Genomic DNA, 9299 nt, shown 5'->3' with positions numbered 1-9299 from the left:
AATGGGTGACTTTTGAAAGACTTCTTTTGCTTATGTTGTCTTCCAAGGGGGAAGGACACAAGCTGGGTAGCTGTTGGTTTCTGTTATGAAACTTTACTACATCTGAAGTTTTGAGTCCTCTGTGTGTGCCTGCTTTCCCTACTGCAGCTGAGCCAACACCTCAACATCCGTGCCAAACACCGTCCCTGGGTGCTTGCTGCACTTGCCACCATTCTCCTGGCAGAGCCACGGGATCAGTCCAAGGAGTCAGATTTGGGAACTGGAGGAGGGAAGAGTGAATGGAAACAGATGCAGCATAATTCACATGGCTGAAATGTAGCCATAAGTTTCCCATGCCTGGCTTCCTTTATATATATATTTATATTTTTATATATATTTGTAAAATAAAGCTTGGCAGCAGTTCAGACCTAAGATAAAATAATCTCATTGTGTCATCCCAAAGCAAGAGCAGAGGGCACCTCTATGCTTTGCCAGCTTCTCTGCCCATGCTGCCCGCACAGACTGTGCAGGCTCCAGCTCCTCCTGGACAAGCAGGAGCCAAGAAAGTTCCTTTTTCATAGCCATTATTTGGGGATATGCATAGAATCAGAGAATCCAGAATGGTTTGGGTTGGAAGGAACCTTAAAATTCCTTCAGTTCCACCCCAACACGGGCAAGGAAATCTTCCACTGTCCCAGGTTGTTCCAAGCCCTGTCCAGCGTGGCCTTGAACACTTCATGAAGTCCACAGATTCAAGCTCTTCCCTCAGACATGCTTTGCTGAGTTGGGATGGCTCAGTTTGGGAGATTTTTAAAACCAGCTACTGGTTCCTAGGCTCGGGGGTGATAACCTGCACTACACACAGGTCCAGATGGAGCAGATCCAGCTCAGGTGGTAGCAATAACCTGCAGAAGTGTTCAGTTCACTCCAGAAGAGTTATAAAACATGCAGTCAGCTTCTCTAGAGTTGCTATTGCCAGAGAATCTGGCTTTTCATTTAGAAATAGATTTATTTCCACATCTATGAGGGCCTGAGTGTCTAAGAACAAAAACTCAACGTTTACACACCAGTAAGCAAATAAAGACCCTAAGGTTTTTTTGTAGTAAAAAAAAAAAAAAAGAAAAAAAAAAAGAATAAAGGACTGAGTCCTAACTTGTAATTTTCAAATTTCTAGAGGCAGCAAACTCAATATTCTGTAGTCTTTGGGATGTTCCTGAGTTTCTCTGCACATAGCTGACAGAAGTTTCACACAAGACTTTCAACCCCATTGCCGTGCTCCATGGAAATCTGTTCCATTGAATGCAGTCCAGGAAAACTGGTCTGTGACTTCCACAGGAGATGCTCATGAATAATACATCTAGCTGCTTTCAGCAAATCCAAACCTTTAATGAAAAGCAAAGGCATATTCCCAGTTTGAGCTGTGCTGAGCACCAGATCAGACCCTGGCAATGCAAATCCACAGCCAGGGGCAGGATGCAGACCTTCAGTCTGCCTTAACCTGGAACACAAAGCCAAAGACTTCTCTTTAAATGTGCTGCTTCACCTTTTAGAACAGGGATTTATAGATATTGGCTTATACTATTGGATGTTCTCTCCAGCACAATCAGCACAGAGGTTTTTTGGTTGGTTTTTTTTGTTTGTTTGTTGGGGGTTTTTTGTGTTTGGGTTTTTTTTGTTGTTTTTGTTTTTTTTTTTTTTTTTTTAAATGCAGTGCTGCATAAAGATTTTTTTTAAGCAAGATTTTTAGTGCATTTTTTATGCATATAATTGTAGGATCACAGACTGGTTTGGGTTGAAAGGGACCTTAAAGAGCATCTTGTTCCACTCCCTGGCATGGGCAGGGACACCTTCCATTATCTGGTTCCTCCAAGCCCTGTCCAACCTGGCCTTTGAACCCTTTCAGGGATGGGATGTAATTTTTCTTTTTATATACATATACAAAGTATTTTTCATCTCCACTACTACCCCACATCAAATACCTGAGGCCATTCAGTGGTTTAACAACAGGAGTCTAGAGGAGTTTAAGACTTATGTAGGCACTGGGTGGGGGTGGTTGGGTCCCCAGGATGTCCCCTACCCAAAGCCTTGGCCACACATGATGGTCAGCAGGACAGAGCAGCCCCTCAGCGTGTTCCTGGGAGCATGGGCTCACCCCTGTCACACATGGTGGGGTAGGTGGGGTTTAGGGGTCTCTGTGTGGGAGAGAAGGCCAGAATCAGGGCTGATAGGTTTGCTTTGCCCCAGGTATCTCTGCTCCTTACCCAGCCATTATTCCAGGTCCTGCCATCTCCATCCCCACTGCCCAGCACACTCTCCAGAGCCCTGCAAATTGATAAGGCTGCTTCATGATCTATGGCTGCTGGTTTTAATTAAAGCTGCCTCCTCTGCATCACTCCCAGCCTTGTGCAGACAGCAGCACAAATTATTTCAGCCTCTGATCCACCAGATGCCAAGCTCATAGTTAGGAGCTGACATTATTCAGGAAAATTCTCCCCCTGCTCCCACTGGCTCAAGTGAAGTTGGAAGCAGAGAACTAAGGAGAAGGTATACAATGACAGCAAACTAGCCCTCCACTTGGAACCCTGACTAAGCAGAAAGATGGTTAAGCATGTCACCTTCAAACTTTCCCATCTCAGGTGCTCCTGGAGGGCAGCTGCAGAGGGGAAGAGGAGTCAGCTCAAGTGAGCCCCTAACTCACAGCCTCCTTCCAGGCTGCAGGCAGCTCCTGGTCCCTTGAACTAACTAGACAGGTCCCAGTTAGGAGAGCACAGTATTTCCTACTTTAGAGAATCCATTCTTAATCCCCACTGACACATTCTGGGAGTGGGGTGCAGGTTAGGGCTCTGTTTACACCTGAAATCTCTTCTGGAGTTATGATTCCCTCATTCCTCTGGAGGTGGGACTGGGGACATTAACGGGCTGTGACTGCCCTGACCACTCTTCACTGGGACCCACAACTCTCTGCCCTGCACAACGGCAGGCCCAGAAGGCTTTCCATGGGCACCCCATGTTGTCCTCGCTTTCACACTGCTTTTACAGCATTTGAAGTTCAAGCAAGCCATTTTCTCTTCCGAGCACTCTGGTGGAGGAGGAAAAAGAAAAGAACCCAGACTTCTGACACTGCATTCCAGGTGGGCATGTCCAGCACTTGGACCTTGCTTTTAGGACCACCCTTGGTAGAGATAGTACTTGAATTCTGAAGTACCAGACCATTGACAGATAATCTTGTTTGCAGAGTGGGAAGTTGTCTTCTTCCCTGTTATAATCAGGAAAGCAGAAGACAGGGCTGCCACCAGCTCATTCACCTCAGGGCTCCTAAAATTTGGATCAGAGGTACCACAGCTACAGGCAACTCAGGATTTGCTGTTGAGGGTCTTGGAGGGAGATGTCAGACTCAGACGCTGTGCACCAAGACACCTGAGTCATTCAAATACACATGAATATTAATTGATGAGAGGGCTTTATGGTCACTGCAGGATTGCAGGCAGCTTCAGCTCTTTCATGTGTGGGATGTGCAGTGTCTTATTTCTCTCATGTCTCCAGTGTTGTCATAGAAGCAAGCAACTTATTTTCTGGTACAGATCTGCTCTGGTACATGCCAGCTGGTACATTTCGTGCTTTGTTTCTGTCTCCAGAGGACAAGAACAGCCTTCTCGAACCTGTGTGAACTTTGAGGATGTTGCAGCATGCTGGGTGTTTTCAGAGGGCCTGTGGTCTCCATCTCCAGGAAACAGATTGAAATGGCAGGGGGTGAGTGGTTGTACCAGAGAGTGATGCTGCTCCACGGGTTTGGACTGTTAATGCAAAAGTTAAGCAATTGATGTGAAAATATCAAATATTTTTAGAATTTATTTGTACATTCAGCCTTTATTAGAGGTGGAGGGGAAAGATGTTTCGCGACTACAATTGACGTGGAATTTGACTCAAGTGAAGAAGCTGAACATGCCCAAATTCACACTTAGAATTTATTTCTTCATTTAAGTTTCAAAAGCTACATAAAAACGGGTGCAGCTCTGTAATCTTTTTCCATCACGGAAATCAAAGTGATTCAAATCTAGTTAATTCCCAGGTTCTGTAGCCAGTTTGCTCACACTTGTGACACTCAGTGATCCCACAGAAACACAGTTCAAAGCCAGGTGCCTGACCCAGGGCCCTGAGCTCCAGTTGTGCTTCAAAGAGTAGCCTGCTAAGAAGCTGGATCTGGAGACACAAGGCACCTGGGAGGGTGTTCCTTGTTTCAGGGAGACAGGGTCCCTGTGCTTCAGCTGGGGACCAGCATCCCCAGCCTTTGCTCAAAGCTGGATGTTGTGATGACTCAAATGAGCATTTCTGCCTGCGGTCTAGCAGGAGCTGCACACTGTGCTCTCTGTGTGTCCTAGCTGAGGAGACGTTTTCTATAACATACGGAGCTCCAATCTATGTTTATCACAAGGCATGCCACTTAAGAGTACAGCACTTCCCCCCATGCCAAAGAGAAAACAACCTCCTAGGAGATAAAGTGCTACTCAGAGCTATCTCAGAACCAAATGTTTTTCTTCTCGGTGAAATGAAAATGCAGCATGATTAAGACTGCCAGCCTGAACACAGAGCTCCATGCAAAATTCATAAAAATTTGGTTTCCTGGGTCCCTTTCTTCCTTCTCAAGCAGGTACCTTGTACAAAAGCATCAAAGCACATAAGGAAGCAGCACCCAGCTGGTCCAGTCCCTTCACCAGGAACATCCCTTCGTCCTGAAGAGCTCAGGAAGCGATGGATGGAGACGCTGGCCCTCCCTGGAGGCAGCAGGACACTCTGCAAGCAGGCATTTGCTCTGAGCTCTGCCTGGCCAGATATTTACAGCTCTCGGGTACCCTCAAAAAGACACTGGTTCTCCTCTCATACCACTGCTCACACCCATGGTGTCTCTGCAGGCACTTATCAAGCTATGCCATCGCTCCATGGGTTCAGCCTGGGAAGAGTTTCCATCTATTCTGGCAGGAGTCCTTGGGAGTTCTGCTTTCTGCTCTCCCTCCTCTACACCTCCCCGAGGCCATGCTGGCAGTTCCACGTGGCCCTGAGAGCACCCACTCCCCCAAATCACCTTTTCCTGGCTGAAAAGAGCAGCTTCCTGCCCTTGGAGGGGTGCCAGTAGCCTCCTGTCCCCAGCCACAACCTGGGATCTCCTCCATCTGCAGCAGCTTTAGGGTGAATCCAAACTTGGGAAAAGTGCTCTTGCTTTTTCCAGGAGAAAGCTCTGGTGCTTTCCTCTGACATAAAAGATGATGGCTGGGGCTCTTCTGGAGTCACAGATGATCCTAACTACAGTTAGAACTCCTATTTTAGCAAACTTAACTTTGGTTCTCCACATAAATCCTCCTCAGATCCAACCCTCAGGTTTGTCCTCGGGGAGGAAACTTTGCTTGTCTCTGTCCTACCTAAAAATAGATGGAAAGGGGTAAAGACAGAGGAGGGTCTTCTCAGAGGTGCCAGGACAAGAGGCAACGGGCACAAAGTGAAATATATGAAATTTCACCTAAAAATAATAAGAACTTGTTTGTTGTGCAATTGTATGGACAAAGCAGCAGGTTGTCAGGAGAGGCTGTGAACTATCCAGCCCTGGAGAAATCCAAGCACTGCCTGGATGCAGTCCTGGGCAAGCTATTCCAGCTGGTCCAGCTTTGTGGACAGCTGGATTAGACACCTCCAGAAACACCTGGAGAGATCTCCAGCCTCAACTGTTCTGTGATCTGGTCACCTCAGCTGAAAATGTCACAGTAACTTTATTGAAAGGAGTTGCCAGCCCCTTTCTGTAGCATGTGGACATGCTTCCCCAGCCTTTGGGAAAAAGCTTGGCTCTCCAAGAGGGCACCATAACTGTGCCCCTTTCCCTGACCCTTAGGCAAAATCTTCCCTAAACAGAAATCTAAGTCGTAGTTTAATTTTCATTTTTTTCCCCCATAAAATAATGTCCCAATCATTTTTTATTTCCTGCATGTGGCAGAAGGCAGAAATCAGGGAGGATGAAAGCCAAACATGGGAGAAATGGGAAGCAGTGTCAGAGACACTGAGTTACCTCGGGGTTACTGTCAAATCCATTATTATTCATTACAGTAATCTCCTGCAGACTAATGGACATGTGTCCTATTAGTCCTGCAGTCATCATGGGTAAAATAAAAAGCTTTGGACAGTTCTAGGAAGGGTCTCAGTTTCAAGCCAATTTTATATCACAGCCTATTTTTGGTCAGTGCTGCTCACTTGGGTCCTCCTCAGAGCTGTTGTTACGGGAACAGAATTTCTCCCTTGAAGATGACCATCTCTTGTTGAATATAGCTTGTGCTCTGGGTGGTAAAACTGCAGGGATTTTTTTTTAGAGTCAGAGGGGAAATCCAGACCTGAGCCCTGGTGAATTCAGTGGGGCCAAAACTACCTCGATGGCTGTTCAAACAAAAATATGTATTTGGGAAATTTTATTCAAGACTACAATCAATCATGTTTCAACATTGGACAGTATTTACTGGCACTAACATATTTTTTTTTCTTAGAAAATAATTTTTTAGCAAAAAAATCACTGTTCCGCAAAGCTTGCTGACCTTTGCTAATTAACCATGCTTGTAGGCACAGTGCATAACCTCATGCTAAGCTAAACAATGAGCAGCCTGTAAATAAAAAAGAGCCACTGCTAAATTTCACATGTTTGGCTTCAAACTCAAAGACTTCCAAGGGGGTAGGAGGTCGCTTCACTCTATATTTATCTCTTAAAAATTAACAGAGAGGAAAAAACAGGCCCCTTTGCCCTCGGTCTGGAACATAGGGTCAGGATGACAAGTGGCACGGGCAGGGCTAGGGGAATCTGGCAGCTCGGCCACCACCATGGATGTGCTGGCAGCACCCCGGGCTTGACACACTGCATCCATCAGGAAATTATATTCCTCTTATGTCCTGAGTCACTGCCCTGAGATTTTACATCCATGACGTGTTAAAAAAAATAAAAATAGCATGCTCAGTCTTTCCTGCCAGTTCCTGGCATGTGATTGCTAAAAACATCAGGAGAAAAATACTTTCCATTTGTTTCCAGAAGCCCTGGGGAATGAAGTCGTGAAACCTGGGAGTGGCTCAGAGGCTCTCCCAGAAAATGGCCCTTGTCACACAGCCAGATATTCCACAAACCCCAGGAGCTGCTGCTGGTGAAGGGATGAGGCATCCCCTCAGCCCTGAGCTGTGTCTGATCTCTCCTTTCTCTGCAGGCACCACTGCCATGCTCAGCCACGATGGGAGCTGTCCTTGGGCTGAAGGGAGCAGAGACCACCCTCAGGCTCTCTTGGTGTCCCTGCTCTCCTCTGCTCTTCCTGTGGCCCTCTCTGACTCTAGCCTGGCTGATGATGAACCATCTCCATAGGAAAACTGGCACAAAACCTGCCAAAACATTGGGATGCTGAGCTGAGCCTACCCTGTGCTGGTGGTGGCTCAAATACCATTCCAAGGCAATGCTTTATCTTGGATTCCTAAATTATGAACCTAGGCCTCCAAAAATGGCTATTTTCGTCCCTCTAATGGCATGGCAAGGCCCTGGCACAAAGTGCCCAGGGAAGCTGTGGCTGCCCCATCCCTGGAAGTATCCAAGACCAGGCCGGATGGGGCTTGGAGCAACCTGGAATAGTGGAAGGTGTCCCTGCCTGTGGCAGGGGTGAGATGGGCTTTAAGGTCTCTTCCAACCCAAATCATTTCATGATTTTATGACATTTGGACACCGAAGTGTCCCAAATGCTAGAGCAACTGACAAAGAAATTATAAGAAAGTGGGCCTTGTTTTGATAAACCTGATTTTGGTGTTAAAATCATTCTTCACCTGTAAACTTTGACTTAACCTCAGTTGCAAATCCAAGGTAGCAGGTCATAAGGGTCACTGGTAAAACAGGGGAAGAGAGGATGGACAGAGACTGATGGGTCTTTGACACTAGTTACAAACACAAGTGAAGGCAAACAGAGAAAACAATGACTGTGACAATCTCATTCCTGAGAGGATCCAGGGAGCAGCAGGCACCCTGAACACAACCATCACGTCTGTTGATGGAACGTTGCATGGCAGGATTTTTCTAGAAGCATGCCAGGTTAGTCTTCCTGCCTGCAGGAGCCTGTGGTCGTCCTGCCGTGCCTGCAGGAGCCTGTGGTCATCCTGCTGTGCCTGCAGGAGCCTGTGGTCATCCTGCTGTGCCTGCAGGACCCTGTGGTCATCCTGCCCTGCCTGCAGCCACGTGAGGGCCATCAGAGCCCGGCCATGAGCCATTGGTCAGGTCCTCTCACCTGCTGAGCTCAACAGCACCACAGCAAGGGGGAAGCTGAGAACACTGAGGGTTATCTGATGAACAAGAAGCATCAACTGCATTCTTTGATCATCTCTGGGTTAACACCCATGGCACAATTTTAATTGCTGAAGATACAGTCACACTGCTTGGATCTGTCCCAAGGACTGAGAAACTCGAGGACACTGCTTTTTTTGTCCCTCTCTCTTGCTCATCAAGTAACTCTTGCTGTGCTGGGCAGATGTACAACCTCACTGCAGTGCCTCAGGCACCCAGCTCCAGTGGAAAAACCCAAGAAGTTCATACCCGAGTCATGCCGAGCTCTATCAGCCTGGAAATAGCAGTGATGGCCCTGAAGCACCCTGGGGAATGGGAAATAAATGTTCCTTCCCCTGGATACCACTGGGCTAAAACGCATCATCCGAAGGCCCCACTGTAGGGCAAGATTCCCCCATGGGGCTGAAGATGAGGATGTTGAGATTGAGGCTGCTTATTGGCATTTGGAAGGAATTTGTTCCACCACTGGAAACTTTTGTGGCCAAAGAAGTTAGAGGGGGGAAAAGCCAGTTAAACTTTGGCCTTTTTCTATGGAGGGTAAACTTAGAAACATGACTTACATGCATAATTTAGAAAACCAAGATAAAAGCTGCTTACCCCAGAGCTTTTTTTAAAGATTACTGCTTACCAGGCTTAGCCACAGGGACTAAGTGCCATGTTTGGAGTGCAGACTCTTCTGGCTGGTAGCCGTGAAACCCACCAAGTGTAATTTTTGACCATGTAATTCATCCTCCCTGAACAAACTCAAAACCTAGTGAAGCAGGAAAGAATAGGATGTGAATTGCAAAGCATCTTTGTGCACTCAGGCTTTGGTGACCAGTGATACCCGTGTTATGGTGTGATGAAATTTGCAAAGGGGTTTTCTGATCAGGGAATATCAGTGGATGATAAAGCTGAAAGCCTCAACACACCAGAGGAGCTGTGTTTGTGTATGGACAGTGAAAATAGGTTTGCCACTTATTTTGTCTCGGTCTAAACTAAGCCA

The sequence above is a fragment of the Chamaea fasciata genome, unplaced genomic scaffold (assembly GCF_029207755.1).
Source record: "Chamaea fasciata isolate MVZ Bird 193981 ecotype frontalis unplaced genomic scaffold, bChaFas1.0.hap1 SCAF_10, whole genome shotgun sequence".
Lineage (NCBI taxonomy): Eukaryota > Metazoa > Chordata > Aves > Passeriformes > Sylviidae > Chamaea > Chamaea fasciata.
This window is presented reverse-complemented; position numbering follows the sequence as displayed.